The sequence below is a fragment of the Vicugna pacos genome, chromosome 9, assembly GCF_048564905.1.
Source record: "Vicugna pacos chromosome 9, VicPac4, whole genome shotgun sequence".
NCBI classification, from domain to species: Eukaryota; Metazoa; Chordata; class Mammalia; order Artiodactyla; family Camelidae; genus Vicugna; species Vicugna pacos.
In genome coordinates, this window is record NC_132995.1 from 39,470,111 (window position 1) to 39,487,138 (window position 17,028).

Below are 17,028 nucleotides of genomic sequence, written 5' to 3' on the forward strand. Positions count from 1 at the left end.
CTTTCTACAAGGAAAGACAGATAAGGTGGAATTCATGGGCCATCCAGCCTATGTCCTCATCTTGTTTTAGTGCTTCCAAATAAACAGGTTTGCTGTATAGTTGATCCTTGAGCACCATGGGCTTGAACTGCATGGATCCGCTTACATGTGAATTTTTTTCAATAGTAAATTGTATAGTATTTACTTGTTAGTTGAATCTGTAGATGTGGAAACACAGATCCAGAGGAACTGCTTGTACCCAGGGCTGACTAGAAGTTATACTCGGATTTTGGACCAACTGGAGGGTTGGAGCCCCTAACCCCAACACCGTTCAAGGGCCAACTGTATTTTTTACTTCCCTTTTGTGTTTATTAGGATCTATAGGGAGGCAGAGATTCATCCTCATGGCATTGTTCTCCTCTGACTCACTAATGTAGGAGGGGGAAAGGTACTCGGAGGTCCCCCAGACTCCCCACAGCACTGGACTCCAGAGGAAATCAAGATCAGAGAGCCTGAGACACTTGCCAGAAGCCACAAAGCAGAGACAGGACTAAAACCTAGGATTGTTGACACCCAACTCAGACCCTTCCCTCTAAATCAGCCCAACCACTTTCCTGAAGTCTGTGTTTAAAAATACATGGCCCATCAATTTCTCCCTTTATGTCTGTTAGTACTTGTTTTGGATATTTAGGTGCTCCTATATCAGGTGCATATATGTTAATGAGTATAATATCCTCATACTGTATTGCTCCTTTGATCATTACATAGTGTCCGTCTTTATCTTTCTTTATGGCCTTTGTTTTAAAGTCTATTTTGTCTGATATGAGTATTGCTATTCCCACTTTGTCATTTCCATTTGCATGAAATATCTTTTTCCATCCTCTCAGTCTATGTGTGTCCTTCACTCTAAAGTGGGTCTCTTGTAGTCAGCATTGACTGAAGCATTATGCTGTACATCAGAAATTGACACAACATTGTAAACTGACTATTCTTCAATAAAAAATCTATATATAGAAAAAAGAATGGCCCATTCCAGCAGAGGGATTTTCATTTACAAGACTGCACCCCTCCTGGACCAGTGGTTCTCAACCTTAGTTGGCTGCACTTTAGAATCCTCCAGGGAGTTGAAAACTGTGATGACGGCAGGCCCCACTTCAGAGGTTTTGATTCAACTGCTCTGGGAGGGAGCCCAGGCACAGACTAACCTGAGAGCTCCCCCGGTAATTCTAAAGTGTAGCCAAGCTTGAGAGCCGCTCCCTAGACCGTGGGCTTCTCAAAGGCAGATGCCCGCTCCCCACACAGGGCCTCTCAAGCATCAGCGGGCACATGAACGGGCTCCCTTTCTGTAAGGAGACCCTGGAGATTCCTAGTAAACATAAGTGGAGTGGAAAACCAAAACAAAACAAAAAAAATCCGGCATCAGCGGCATCACCCGGAAACATGTTAGAAATGCATAACCCTCCATCCCCATCACAGATGAAGTGATCAGAGACCCTGGAGGTGGGGCCCAGCCATCTATGTTTTAGCAAGCCCCCCAGAATTCTGGATGCTCCTGACATAGGTGACCACTGAAGACTTCTAGAAGAGAGGGATTTAAAAATTGGATGGAAAAACTAGTCAGAAACATGTAACTAAAATTAGAGTCTATTCGAGAATGACACGTTCCCCAGGTGAGATATTGCAGGTAAGTGAATCAGGCAACCAACATGGGGTCCTGGGAAACATATGGACTTAGATACCCCCAAATCCTGGCTTCGTGGGGTCCTTGAGCAAGGGACGCAAGTCTCAGGACTCCAGGTTCATCATCTCGAGCACGATAGCCACTTAGCGAAGGGGCCACAGAGTTCTAAGGTATGGAATCAGCTAGGACAATGCCTGGAAAGCGGGTTGATTGCTGTAATCAGTGCTTCAGATGAAGAGGCATCACCCAAACTCACTGTCCTTAAGGCAAAGGGAACTGGAGAGGTGAGTGACTCACTAAATCACGAGGGAGGAAGCAGCCCTCTCAGTGCGGAAGGCACAAGTGAAGGGTGTTCCGTCTTAGAATCCTTCCTGTACCTGGGCGCTGAGGTCCCAGGCCAACCCACAAAACACACTTTCCCCCGGGTCCTCCTTGAGTCCAGGTCCACAACCCTGGCGAGGAGAGATGAGGGCACAGCACCCTCACTGTGGTCCATCTGGCTTTCTCCAGGCCCAGGGCCACCCGCCCCATGGAGCTGGGAGAGTTGAGACATCCGTGCGCTGACGCCAGCCTGCTGTTGACCCAGCCTTCACGGCCAAGCACACTCAACTCAGAGTGGCCGGCAGGAACTCCAACCAATGGAGACATTTTGGCGAGTATTTCTCAAAACATATATACAAAAGTAAAAGAACTCCACCTAAAGAAATTAACTTAAAAGCGTGTGGAAGAAGCAGAAAGCTCTCTGCCTTCATATCCGAATTCAAAGGGCACAGTCTGCCTTTGAAGATGAGCGCCCGCAGCAGGTGTGCACGTTCCAACAAAATGTGACTACAGTCCAAGCTCCACCGTTTACTGATTACGTCCCTTGGGAAAGGAGCACTTAATCAGCCTGTTCCATGCACCAGGCACAGGAGAGCCGCTTTCTCATACTCCGGCAAGAATTTTTTTTTTTTTATTCAAGAATTACTAAGCGGTCATTGTGTGCCAAGCATTGTGCTGGACACTAAGGAGCAAAGAAGATCCATGGGGGAGGAAGGCTACTCCGTCCAGCCCTCAGGGGGTTTACAGACTACACTGCTAGGGACCACTGCTCTCACTTAATCCCCACAATAACACGATTCGATGGGCATTGCTATTTCTCTCCATTTTTTTGGATAAGAAAAGTTTCTCCCCATCCTTCTAACCCTCAGGATTCCCATCAGTAAAACAAATGACCTGATAAAATAAACTCTAGGATCCCCCCGTCTCCATCTATACTTCCAGTTGGGTCAAACCTTGGCTTTCAAAGCTAATACACTATTGACTTGTATTGACTTGAGCAGCACAGTTTGAACTGCATCTGCTTATACGCAGACTTTTTTTCCTATAGTAAATGCTGCAGTATTACACGATCCACAGGTGGTTGAATTCACGGATACAGACGAGTCATGGATACTGAGGAGCTGTGGCTACAGAGGGTTGACGGACAATGAGTTATAGGCAGATTTTCAGCTGTGAGGAGGGTTTGCACCCCAACTCTCACATTCTTCAAGGGTCCACTGTATATGTGTTCACAGCCCTTTGTATGCTAAAGCCAATTCATACAATCCTGTCATTTGAGGCCAGAGAGGGGAAGGAAATTGCCTGAGGTCAGACAAAACTGACACAACAGAGACTTAAAAGCCAGGTTTCTTAATGCTCGAGTCTTTCCATTTTTAAACAGACATATACATATACACCTAAAACCTTGAATAGTGTCATCTGTCACACTTACTTTTTTTTACTGCTAAGAAAAGAAGCACTCGAGGAAGAAAAGGCATCATCCTCCACCCATCCGCCGCCTCCCCAGCCCAGCTTGGGTGCTAAGGGTGCTCTCTGCCTTGAGGAGGGCTGGGGAAACCCCTGGAAAACTTCACCTGATGAACGGGAACCTCAGCCCTCCCCAAGACAGGCAAGGAACCGGGACTCACTGAAATCTAACAGTGTGTCAGCTGCTGGCCTGCACTGAAACTCTTTTCATACCAGGAAATATGCCCCATGTTTACCCATATCCAGTCCTCCCAGCAGCTCTACCCAGGAGTTACTCTGCTACCTGAACCACCTATGGCTTACTCTGGGTCTCCATGCTGAGTGGATGAGAATTCTTCTACTAAGACTGGGTTCACAGAACTGTCTTCTCTTGTGCAGTAACAATAACTTGTAGTTTCCAAATTACGTGCATACTAGACACCTCATTTGAGCCACGTGGAAACTTAAATTTTGACTTTATAAACCTAGCGCTTTTGGCCTCTTGTTGACAAAAATGCGTATGTTACATCCTCTAGGAAAAAAAATCAAAACAATCTTAATCTCAGCTGGCAGAATTTCCACTGTAACAAATCCCAAACTGTCCTGCCTGGAAGGCCTCGGCAAAGTTGGGAAGGCCCAGAGGCATCACTGATGCACAAGCTTCACACGCCAGAGAAGGCGGCGAGCTCCCCCACCTTGAACGTCCATCATTTACCTGATCAGCCTTCTCAGGGTGTCAGCTCCCTGCCTGCATGTATCTATTCAGACAGACCCCTGTGCACCTGGGACACTATGCAAACAGCAGAAACATTAGCTGAGCATGGATGAACTCACGTTATGTGATAACCTACAGGTCTGTATTAGACTTAACTCTGAATGTGTGCCCTGCAACTAAAAGTCACCCTCCAGCTTACTGCAGTGGCCGCCTGTTGTCTGTTATTTACCACCATAGCTGATTTCGGTTTTCTATCTCCGCTGCCCTGCCCAATTCCTAACACATGGTACACATTTAAGAAATATTTGTTGGCTGACACAATGAATCAAACCAAGTAACTGGGAGAGTTATATCCGTTTCGTAGGTTTTGTTTTGTTGGGTTTTTGCCTCTGCTATAGTCTAAGACAATAATTCTCAATTCTGGCATCAAAATCATATTCAGAAGCGCATTTGATGAGTGGGGATGCAGAGTTCGGGTGTTTGTAAATGGATACTGCAGAATCAGCCCGGGAGCTCTGAGAACGCCTGGAGCCACACGTCAGCTGGTCCGGATTTCGAAAGACTTCTCAGCTGATTCTCACACGCAGGTTGGGTGGGGGGTTTCTATAGCAGTGGTTCTCAAAGGTGGTTCCCCAGAATAGCCTCAGTATCACCTGGAAACTATTAGAAATGTGACTATCTGGGCCCCCTTCCAGATTTACTAAAAAAAGAAACCCTGTGGGTGTTTTTTGTTTCACAAGCCCTCCAGGTGAGTCTGGTGTGCCAGAACACAAGAACCGCCGCACTGTAGCAGCAGAGGCCAGATGCTCGTTCCCTGTGGCTCCAGGCCCAGCATGGGGAGATGGGGTAAGAGTCCCTGCTTCTGCTCAGAGCCTGAGATACAAAATGTATCACTCAGGACTGCAGGAGCTGCGGCAGCTCCAGGGCACATGTCACTGTTCTCCTGTTCTAAAAATTGCTGTATCTGTACATGCACGAGCTAATAAAAACGTCTTCGTCGCCACAGGTTGAGAGCTTTATTACGCACTGTCATGGGCCTCGATTCTTCCCAACCTTCTCTGGCCAGCGCCATCGCATGCTCAAGAGCGCAGGAGGACCGACACCCCAGCCTCTCCTGCCTTCTGCCCTGAGCCAATTAGGATGTGCCACACAGCCGCCATCACCCTCCACGGGCTCTCTGGGCAGTTCCTTCATCCGCAGGTCCCGCCTCTTCACTTGTTCTCTTCCTTCATAGTCTCCTGCCTCCCTTACTCCCTCCTCCAGTCGTAGGCTCATGCAACCTGTATCTGGAATTTTCCAGAGGCCAGCCCCTATAATGGGACAAGGTCAGAAGGCAGGCTCAGGCAGAAGCCCCAGGAGAGTTCAATGATTTGCAATAGGGATAAAGAGGAGAGGGGTGGGGCCCCTCCAGAAAGCCCAAACGGAAAAGCAAGGCCAACAGAAGTCCGCAGCAATTTACCCATCCGGTGACAGGGAGGAAGCGGGTTTCAGTGTCAGACACCCGCTGCCAGTCCCGGCTCCCCTCTGAGAAGCTGAATGACCTAATCACATTCTGTACCTGAGATGCGGTTTGCACATCTGTACAAATGGAGAAAAGCACTATCAGCCCACTGAGGAAAGACATGGCAATCTGTGAAAATATCTGGCATCGTGTTGTCTTCTCAAGCCCTGGCACAAGCTTATCTGGGAAGGAAGGCGGAAGGGAGGCCATTCTCTGGTGTAGAGGAAGCGCACACACATTGCTCCACCTACTTCTTGGGATCTCATTCTGAGCCCCGTGGGGCCGGTCAGGAGGAACACAAGCTTGATACACACCCGACAGACCCCCTGTGACCGGAATTCTTTTCCAGACCTTGTGTTTGGGGGAACTCCCAAGCCAGTGATGGAGGCCCTTTGGCTTCAAAAGGGTAAAGAGAAGACATGAGAGAGTATGTGGAGAGGAAAAGGAACAAAACATGGCCTGACAAGGGTAACTGTTGCAACAATAGCACAACAGCAGACATGGGTCGGGTGCTGCTGTGTGCCAGGCACTAGGCTAGCCTTCCTGTGGGCAGCTCCTTCACCCTCAAAACAGCCTCGGGAGGAGGTTTCTGTGATGGAAACAAGTCTAGAAAAACCTGCCCAAGGATGCACAGGAAGGTCTGCATAAAATTTTGTGACAGTACCATTGATCCCATGCTGGATGGATCTCTGGTCAGTATCTCTCACCCCAATGTAAGCTCCTCAGTGGCTGGGTCCCTGTGACTAAAACAGCAGCGATCACACCCAGCCCCGCGGTTTTGTTGCAAGGATTAGACACACTGATTGACTTGCAGAACTGAACACAAAGCATGAAACCCAACAAAGCTCGATAAACGCTGGTTGTGATCAGAAGGCAGATGAAGGCGGTAAGGAGGTGGCGTGGGGATGTTTCCGTTCACCTGCAAAGCCTCAACAGCCAGCCAAACCTGGCACCTCATTGGCATTCGAAAAGCGTGCTGGGTTGAAGGCACGCGGGCAGGAATGCAGGTCTGAAGATCCGCAGGGCCCTGAGTCAGCCCTGGCCTTCCCCACACAAGGGACCTGACTTCGATCACTGTCTGGCCAGGCTCCGAGCACGGCTGACAACCCCTCCCACCGGCAAGACCCATATTAGTACCCTCATCTCACGTGTGCAGGCGTCCTTTCCTTCTGCCGAGACCCTGCCTGGAGACTTGTCTTCAGGGAAGTGTTTTCCTCTCAATCAGGAATCATCAGAGGTTATTCTTAGTACTCCAAAGCCTTGCAATAGAGCACGGACACCAAGTAACCCTTCAGGGGCCCCAGGAGAGGGTCAGACTCCTCTCCCCACGGGAAACACGGACAGCACTGCAGCTGGCCAAGGTGGTTGACTGGGGAGCCCAGCTATCAACCCTCTCCTGAAAAATGGAGGTAATAACAGCTACTGGCCAGATGGGAGGAGTCGGCGAGCAGCTGCATGGAGGCTACCCCCTCTCCTTCTTCATTTAACCACACAATCGTATCCACAGACATGTTTTACTGTTACTGTACCCGTCTTACCCAGGGAGCTACCTCTTCTCATTTCTCCCTGACTCCCTCTCCACCCACCCGGTTCTGGGCCCCGAGATGCTGACCTGTGTGAACATCTCTCAGGTCCATCCCACGGGAGACGCCAACAAGACATCAGGGGGTTGAAGGGGAGCAGGATGAGAGTACTGACTCCCAGGCTCACCCTTCCAGCTGGGCTCTGGTCCCGAAAGCCCCAGCTCCCATCTTAGCCCCCATCCACGGAAACAGCTTCCTCTAGGTTCTGGCAAACCCTCTCCCCCCTCTTTACCATCCCCTGTTCAGGTCTGACTGTAAAGACCCTCCAGTGTCACCCCAAAGTGTTTCCTCATCCCTTGTTGATTTTCCCTTAACCCTCCTAGACCTGCTATAAATAATCCATTATTGACTGCTCCTCAGTTCCCCCATTTGAGAGCACCATCTGTCTCCCTCAAGGGCCCTGACCAACGGCCCAGGCTCCTCTCTAGGTTCACAATGTTCACCAGCATTTGAAGCTCATCCTTCAAGGCTCCCCTTTTCCAAGGAATTTCCCCAGATTGGCCATAAAATACATCCCTGGGCTGCCTTTCTGCCCACCAATTAGCTTATGTCATCCTCTCCCTCTCATTGCCAGACCCAAATCCACCTCCAAGACTCCATCCCCAGCCCAGGGGCAGAGCAGGGAAGGGGCACAGGCTCTCCCTAAGCCGCTCTGCTTCCCTCAACACCTAGCACCGACCATATGTTCTCTGACGAGTTTTGAGAGACTGAAAACATTTCCTCCCTCACTCACACCCAGAGAACATCGCTCCAACACTTCTCTTTAAAACACCAATGATTTTTCACACTGACCTTTTCTCAGTCCATGACTCACAGCAAAGTCTGGCCTGAGGAATGTGGCTGGCACGGTCTCCCTCCCCAGTGGTCCACAGGGTGGTGGGGGATACTTTCAGAGAAGCACAGAATACTGAGCCTCAATTAGGACCACCTGACCCCATCCCCCCATTCTGCTGATGGGGAAGTGGAGACCAGATTGCTTAAGGGATTTCTCAAAAGCCACAGGTGAGTTTTTAGACAGAGACCAGCTAGCCCAGTGCCTTCTAGGCGCCCCTGGCGTGTCTTGTACTGAAATCATCACATATCTGGGTGCTCCTTCAGTGAAGGTGCCCGGACACATATGTGCGTGCAGAAATGGGCTCTGGAGTTCTGTGAAGCCAGAGGAATGACATGCTGCCCAAAATCGCCTGGTGATTTCCAAGTTTCAGGGGAGGGGAGTAGAGAAGGTTAATTGCACACCTGGCTGGGACTCACGTGAGGCGAGTGAGGCACTCTCACCTCGGGTACAAAATTTTAAAGGAGCCCAAACACTCAGTAATCAAGATAAATAATGTCTTCTTGTGATACTTCTTAAAATCAAAATTAATGACAAATTATCACAACTTAAAGACAGGCTGTCTGGTTCCTGCATTGGTACCACCTTGCCTCCCTCGCCTAGCCTAATCCTGCCACCGGCTCTAGTAAAGCTTGATTTATAGAAAGTGGTGGCCAGTTTGCCAATTTGAGTTGTTTAAATATTGCATTAAAATGTGACTTATCTAGATTCCTGAGTTTTGGTCTCCCCTTAAATTGGCCTCACTCAGCCCTAGCCTCGCTCACCATGAGTCATTTAAAACATGCAAAAATAAAGCAAGCATGGTTCTACTGGGGACTGGAATACAAAACCGTGTGATTTCAAAGATAAGACGACAGACTTCAAAACCATTCTGTGCTTTGGGTGACACCATCAGACTCCTGGAGGTCCGAGAGCGCCCTGCCTGGAGTTAGGGGTACAGGTATCCCCTGCTTGCCAGAAGCTCGCTCTACACCACTTCACTTTTGCAAAAGACCCACGTTAGCACCTGGTTTTGCTAACCGAAAGCAATCTGAAGAGGATTTTTGCTTTTACGGAAAAAGGTACTGATGCCTCGCTTTCCGCCATTTCAGTTGACAAACAATTTCACAGGAAAGCGCTGCTTTCAGATCGCAGGTAGAGATCTGTGTTTCACGGAAACAGCACTGCAGGATCTTCCCAGTAAATGAGCTGAATCGTTTTGCTCCACTTTGGAGATGAGGAAGCTGACGCGCGATGTGCGGTGAGTTGTCCTGGGTTACCGCATGAGCGGAAGATGGAACCAGGCAAACTGTCGGGCGGGCAGCAGAGTAAAGAAATTCTTGCATCTGAAACCCCTTCTCAGTGTTACTAAAAAGAGACAAGTGAGTGACCTAAATATGCCTCAGCCGACTTGTCAACCCACTTCTCCTCACACGGAGGGCACAGAGCTTCTGAGATAACAGGTTAGACATCATAATTGTTACTTGGGTAAGACACTCCAGGGGAGTGGTAGCTATGAGACAACATCACAGTTATAGGCAGCATCAGCACTGAGGAAGCACACACAGCTCCATGTGGGTCCCAGATCTGATCTAATTATGCCCCAAAGGTGGCAACCGAAAGCTGAAGGTTGGCGCCCGGTGTCATCTGCATCAAATGTGTCACCCTCCACCCTCCCTCTGCTGCCACCTCTCTCTGGAATGATTATTCCTCTCTTTCCCCAAACCCAGTCAACTCGCACAAACTTTTAAGACTGAGTTCACACGTCACTCCCTTGCAGAAGCCTTCCTGATGCATGTGCATATGCTCCCTCATTAACTCATTCACCCATCCCATAAGTCGCCGTGAACAGATTTAGCCCAACACAGTGGGAGGCTCTGAGGACACAGTGGGGAATGAAATGACGTCATCTGAGCCCCAGTGAGGTCATAGTCTCCTGTCCCCATGGTACCTGGCACCTCCCTGCCCCTCCTGGCGGGATGGTTTCACATTGAATCCCACTGATCTGATTCCACCTTGTTCTCCCCAGCTTGACTAGAGCTCCTCAAAGCTGTGTCGTCAACATCTCTAACTCTCCAGGGCACAGCAGGACATGGCCCAGAATAAAATAAAATAAAACATGACTTTATCTTTCTTTGATGTACAGAATGTCTGTCTGATCATTGTGCCAATGAGCCACGCTCTCTGGCCATTTCTGTCTTTGCCCAAATTCCCCTTTGGAATGTCCACGGGGCACAGAGCTGCCTTTCCATCCAAGGAAGTCAGCATCGATTGGCTGCAGCAGGAATTTTCTCCACAGCTCCTATCAGCACACATTCTTGAGCCAACCATCCAACAGACTGTTGAAGGATTTCAAAGGCAGCGTGACTAATGGAATGGTTTTGATTGGGAAGTGGGGAAAGAGCTCTCAGCAATCCACTCTCCTTAATTACATGAAGCAAATACCTCCTCGAGGAGACCCACAGAAGCCTGTTTCAGTCTCTGATCCCGGCCCTCCTTCCTGCCCACTGACCAGCAGAGAGAGAGAAAGGGCCAATACCTGCTCAGTGAATAAACAAAAGGACCCACAAGTCCACCTTCTTGGGACAGTGGGACTATGCCTGATGCTGCAGCATCAATTCCTAATTTCTATTCCTGTTTCCACATCCCTCTTATAAACCTGTAGCCTGTGTTCTTGAAATCTCAGTGTGCTTTTGAGGTATGGCTCAGCTCTGGAGGGGCCAGACCTCACCAGTGGGCACCCAGCCAAATGCAGGGGAGCTTCACAACTGAACAGCCACTGACCCCACAAGGGAGGCCCAGGGCCCCAGATCATCACACAGGGATCAGCGGCCTGTGTGATGTTCCTGTTCCTTTCCCTCCACCAGCCAGACTTTCCTCCTCTTCTGGCCTCCCTGCCTCCAGTCCAGTCCAGTCCATTTCCCTTCCACCAATCAGCCAAGCACTTCCTCGCCCCGCCCTTGGTCCACAGGCTGACCTCGACATTTTGAGGCCTTCCCCAATCTCAGTCCTCTGCCCCCAAAACAGCTGTGTTTCTGAAAGTTCCCCATGTTGAAATCTCTGCACAGATTCAGACACCTGCAGGCAGGCCCGTCTCCTTGCTAGCACAACCCTCACCCATCCCCTGGACCCACAGCCACTTACACACACCCACTTTCTCCTCCAGTTTGCTCTAACATCAGTTGAATGCCTACTGTGTGTCAGGGGAAGGAAACGAACATCTTCGCGGAGCACTCATCACGTGCCAGGTCTTTATTTAGTCTCCTCTCATCTTGAATCTCATTTCATCCTGTTGTGTAGACATTGTTACTCCCAATTATTATAATTATACAGCTATAATATAACTATATAATTATAAGTGTATATATTAAATTACATAATGATAATAGTATAATTATATAATTATACCATATATAATTATACTTTACAATTATAATAATAATTACCAGTTGTTATTATTGTAGAGCGGAAGTTACAGAGGCTGAGCGAGGCTAAACAACTTGCCCAGGGGTCCACAGATAAGGGGTGTTCAGCGTCCACCTGGTCTCTTGACATTCCACTACAGCTTCTCATCCTCTGCCCACCCATCCAAGTTCTGCCCCGCCGATTAGCACCCATGTCTGTGAGGCTGTTACCTACATTCACCAGGGCTCTACCGGGGAAAAAAGATGCTGACACACTCAAACAGTTTACACAGGGAAAGTTTGATAAAGCACCTATGCACCTAGGTGTGGGCAGGGTGTAGGGAAAGACACCAGAGAGATGGTTCAGGGCAGGACTCCAGGGCTTGCGACAGCGGGGAGCCATCACCACCACAGGCCTGAAAGGGGGAGAAAGGGGATAATGACCAGAACTCAGAGCCAGAACTGGACAGACAAGGCTGTGTGGCAAAGGCTCTGTGACTTACCCAATCGATGCAACCAGCTCTCGGGCACCCAGGGGAAGGGAGCTCCCTTCTCCTCCTACCTTCTCTGGTCCCCTCTAGGCACTCAGCATTGACCAACACCAATAGAAAGCCAGAGGGCAGCGGGGCCACAGGGTGCTCCAGAAAGACCAGCCTCCCAAGCCAAAAAGCAAGGGCGCCCACTACTGCCCAGGTGAGGCATTCACGTCCCCATTTCCGGGACACGCAAGGTCCCAGCAGCTTCTGAGTCGCTGCGGGGAATGTCAGTTTCATCATCCTCTCACCTGAGCCCTCTGATCGTCAGGTTCCGCCTGTAATCAGTTTCTTCTCCCCCTGCCATTCCACATCCCCCGACCCCTGGCCAAGGGGGGGCTCTTTACCTTGAGGGTGAACCAAGCCTCATTTCTTGGAGGGTCTTGTTTTTACTGGGTTGCACAGACAGACAGGCCAGGACTCTGGGAAAGGGAGTATTAGGAGGTGGTCCTGGGTTCCAAGCATAACCCTCCTGGCACCCACCCTCCCACCCGAGTTGTAGCAACAGCCCAATTTGCCATGGCAACCGGGATCATTTTCCTCCAGCCAGCTCAGTGACCCCCTACTTTTCTAGCTGGTTTAACAGCACAAAGAATCCAAATGTCCAGATGTTTTAGTTTCCATTTTCTAAAATCTACACTGAGTTCCCTGTGGAATGATTCCTCCCTTGAGCACCAGGACTTCTCAGTTAAGAATCTTAAGAGTAGGCTCTGCTTAGAATGGCAGAGTGCTGTTTAAGTAAATCACCACACGAAACTCTCAGGACGGCCTTGTGAGATGAACACCCACTGTCCCAGTCTGTAGATGAGGAGACAGAGGCCCAGAGAAGGGGATTGATTTTCCCAAATGAAACCCAGAGCTACCGTCTGAGCTTCGGTACGGAACTCTAAAGCTTGCCCCAGGCTGCTGCCTTCAGGACTGCACTGACTGCAAATACCCTGTATTAGATGTGCATGCCCAGACAGAAGGACAGACAGCCTTGTGGACCTCTAGGGGCCGTAATTCATTTCCTTCCAGGCCCTTTCCTCGCTAGGCCCCAAATATTGCAGAACTGTGAGAGCAGAATGCTCCCCTTCTCTTCTGCCAGGGACCTGGTGCCTTAGGAGTCCTCTTAGGGACTGACCAGACTTGGAAAATCACCTAGAAGAGGCTCCTGTTTTAAAAAAAAACCTGCAGCCCCTGTCAGATCCCTGCTCCCCCCGCCTCTGCTGGGAGGTCAAGACTGATAAGAGCAGGTACCTCTCCCAGAGCCGGGTTTAATCAGAGATGCAGCCTCCAGATAAGTCACCTTTGCAGAGCCTCCTTCCTGTGCCCCTTCAAATTAAGAGTTCCCTCTACTAATGTATTAATTAAAATGAAATATTAATAGCCGACCTCTATTATTTATTGGATGTTTTTGGAGGAAAAAAATACATTGAGATCCAATGAAAAATCAATTTCAGTGAAACCTCCCTTTCCTGAGCAGACTTGATCCGTGTCACATAATAAAGAGATAAGCTTATCAGCTGCATCAGTTCAAAGACGGCTGCTGTAAATGTTGATTTTAAACCAATAAGAAGATTATAAGCATTGTCATAAAATATCTTTCGAGGATGTAAATTATTCAAAGCCCTCCGTGGGCAGACACAGTATCTCATGCCTCAGTGATCCCCGTTCTGTGCAACACATTTCATTTATTAAAGTCGGAGAGGGCCTCTGTTGATAAAGCCCCCTAAATAAATGATAACCTTCATCTCCCTCTCCTAAATTATTTCCACGATTAGAATTCGGAATGTTTGTGCCAGAGGAGTCGGAAAGCGCTGCCTCTGTGAGCAACGTATAATGTCTTCATCGGGGAGCTCAGCTCACATCATGGTCGAGCCCCCAGATTCTCGGAGCCGGGCAGGGGCTCCAGCAACACAAACTCGTCTGGGGGCTCTGGGGTTGTTACAGTGTTCCAGTGCAAGATGAAAGGGGTAAGGTAACGAAAGGGCTTGGCGCCCACACCTGCCTTGCTACTCAGCAGACTTGTTATTTCAGCCTAACAGTGAGTCTCTTGTTACAGGGGCTAGGACATTGTACATGCACCCGCCAGGCACAGAGCCCGGCTCATAGCAGGTTTTCAGTCAGTGTTAACAGGATCAATGACCACGGTAAAGACACCATGGGGCACACTGCTCCTCATCCCCCAAGGCCTCCTGGGGCGTCAGAGTATCCTGGGCTGCTCTGCCTGCCCCAGCAGGTACCTAGATAGAGCAGGTGCATCCTGGACTCATCTCTGGCCTTTATACCCGTAAAAGTCAGATAAACCCTGTTTGTCTTTTAAGGCCCAATTCAAATGCCATCTCCTCCTTGAAGTATCCCATGAATTCCTCACTTGGATTCCTTCTTTTTCATCCCTCCTCAAGTACTTACGGCAGCTCATCCTGTGCTAAGCACTGATTAGGGCTCTTTGCAGGCACAGTCTTACATAATCGTCGTTACTGTCCTGCAAGGCAAGTCGTATTGTGCATATTTTACAGAAGAATCAGGCTCAGAGAGGTTAGGCATCTTGCTCAGAGTCATACATTGAGTAAGTGACTGGGCCAAGACCTGAACCAGGTTTGGCTGGATTCCAAAGCCCACACTCTTGCCTTTCATTTCCACTGACCATCCACCTGCTGGACCCACAGCTCAGCGCTTCCTCTCTGGGCTTCACTTATCCCACTGATCACGCGTCAGCTCTACTGGGGATGGGCTTGGATCCCCAGAGCATCATTCAGCCTCTCACATGGAGCCCTCGGGCCCACCTGCTGCACTGGGCCCAGAGTTTGTCGTGGACACTACAGCTCCGTCTGCTTGGCTCCCAGCTGGACCAGCCCCCAGTCCTTCCTGGCCTCCTTCTGCCCAGGCCTAGGATGATGACAGTGACTCACATCCATTTCTCCTGCCTCTCCGTTCGCCATTCTCTTCCTCAGCTTCTTCATCTATAAAATGGGGATAAACAGTGGTACCCATTCTAAGCAGCAGCCTAGAAGCCAGTAAAGATCAAATGAGACGCTGAATGCAGAAAGTTTCGAGCAAACCTGGCACACAGTCAGTGCTCAACAACAGCAGCTCCTGTTACTGTGACTGTAAAGGTCCCGGCGACTTCACTTTGACGCCATGGCTGTGCTCTTCCCATGCTGCACTGAACACCGTGCATCCCCAGAGCACAGAGGTTGGCATATGGTGGACAGTCAGCAAATTCTGCATTGCTGGTAAATTCTTTCATGTTCTCCAAAGCACATGGTATTTATTTAGCACTGGGTGCAGCTACCTGTGAGTGAGGAGGGGGCTGGGCTCTGGAATCAGGCTGGGGTTTGAATCCTGCCTGTGACACCTCCTAGTGGACTATCTTGGAGGAGTCACTCAAGCCTCACCTGAGTCTCTACTTTCACTTCTTTAAAATGGGACTGGGGGCAGGGTAGATGCCAAAGCTGCTGAGTCAAGAGGATCTGCCCACAGACTGTCCAACACAAACCAGAGACATATGCTCACTCCCATCCTCCCCTCCATCATTTCCTTTCTTCTGTCTTCTTTTCTCTCCCAACTGCCTATCTATGGGTCTCCTGTATCTGCATCCTTTGTCATGAAGATCATCAGTGAGGCACCACAGTCCCCTGCCTGCCTGCTCTTGTGGGTTTAGGGTGTCTTGTGTTGATCCATTAATCATTTTGACCGTATCTCCCCTGGGAGGTAATAAACACTTTAGAGACAAGGACCAGAGCCCACCTCACCTAGAGTGACAGTAGCTGCTTAAACGCATCCCACAAATGCCTGTGGAAGGAATTATTCCCATCAACCATGAAATGGAACATGTGGCAAAAAAGAGGTCCCCAAATCAAGCCATAAAACACTTCACTCCCTCCACGCTATGCAAGTTACATCCACATTCTAACCTAATACTAGGAAAACAAAATGGTGGTTCATTGTGATGATGCCAAGCCAAGCTGAATAATTAATTGTCCCATGACATTTTTTTAAATGCTCCCATGTGCACAAAAAATTAATGCACACACATACACACACACAAAACAAAACATGCAAGGACCACTGGCAGGGTGCATGGAGATAACAAATTTCCTTGCAAATTCATCAGAAAGAATGGGTGCTCTGAATTACCAACTGCCAAGAACACAGACATCGTCAGATAAATTTTGCTCCCACAGCAATCCTGCCCTGTCAAGAGCTGACAATCAGACATGCAAAACAAGTGCTGTATATGAATTTTGCAAAAGTATCACTTTGGGAAAACAGAAACCAAAACAAATTGAGAAATCATATAAATAATTACTCTGAGCTTCAACTCTAACATGAAAAAGGAAGGCACATAAGCAGAAATGCTAATTAATATGACTGTTTAATTATAGGGGCACAAATTAATAAACCGGCATCACTCCAGATTTCCAGCAGGTACATTCCCCCGTGTGATCGCAGAGGTGAGGGCACGGGGTGAAGTGCTGAGCTGTCCTGAGCCAGCTGCCCAGCTGGAGCGGCATCAGGAAAGAGGAAGGCTACGCCCCCGTGCAGGAGGTTCCGGTCCTCCCGGCCCCCTCCTCTCTGCTCAGACACGGCAAAGTCAGCAGGTGCAGGCGTCCACCAGGGCATCTCTTCTAATTAGGAAACCACTCCTCCTGCATCTGCGAGGTCTCAGCCACAACATGCTCAGGGCAAAATGCGACCAACCCGACCAAGGGGCGGGATTAGCAAGTAGTTACTGTATACCAGGTTCCCTTTCTGTCAATTCGTTTTCATTTCTGGTTTCCCAAAGCAGTACTTCCAAAAAAGTCATACATGTTCATTGTTTTGCGTCTGACTGTCAGCGCTTAACAGGGCAGAACTGCGATGGGAGCAAAATGCCTATCAGACTCAGGTTGGTGGGATCATCTCCATCAAAGTCATCCCATTATTTTGCTGTGAAACTGAGGTTCTGAAGGTCCGCTAATCTGATTTTGCCAAAGCCATGTCACTGGAAAATGGAAGTTTCTGGATTCAAAACTCTAGGATTCTGAGTTCAAAGTCTGTGCACTTTTCATTACCATAAGCTTCTTTCC

The 17,028-nt window shown here is 49.1% G+C and overlaps 2 long non-coding RNA genes across 2 annotated transcripts in view; one reads left to right on the top strand and one right to left on the bottom strand.

Moving 5' to 3' along the window:
• Window positions 1–17,028, bottom strand: part of LOC116281908 (uncharacterized) — a 554,075-nt gene that overhangs the window by 303,172 nt on the left and 233,875 nt on the right. The gene's annotated exons all lie outside the window — the stretch shown is intronic.
• LOC140698489 (uncharacterized) lies at window positions 9,577–10,160 on the top strand. Its single transcript, XR_012076289.1, has 2 exons — window positions 9,577–9,666; window positions 10,067–10,160. It is a non-coding gene; the product is annotated as an uncharacterized lncRNA (long non-coding RNA).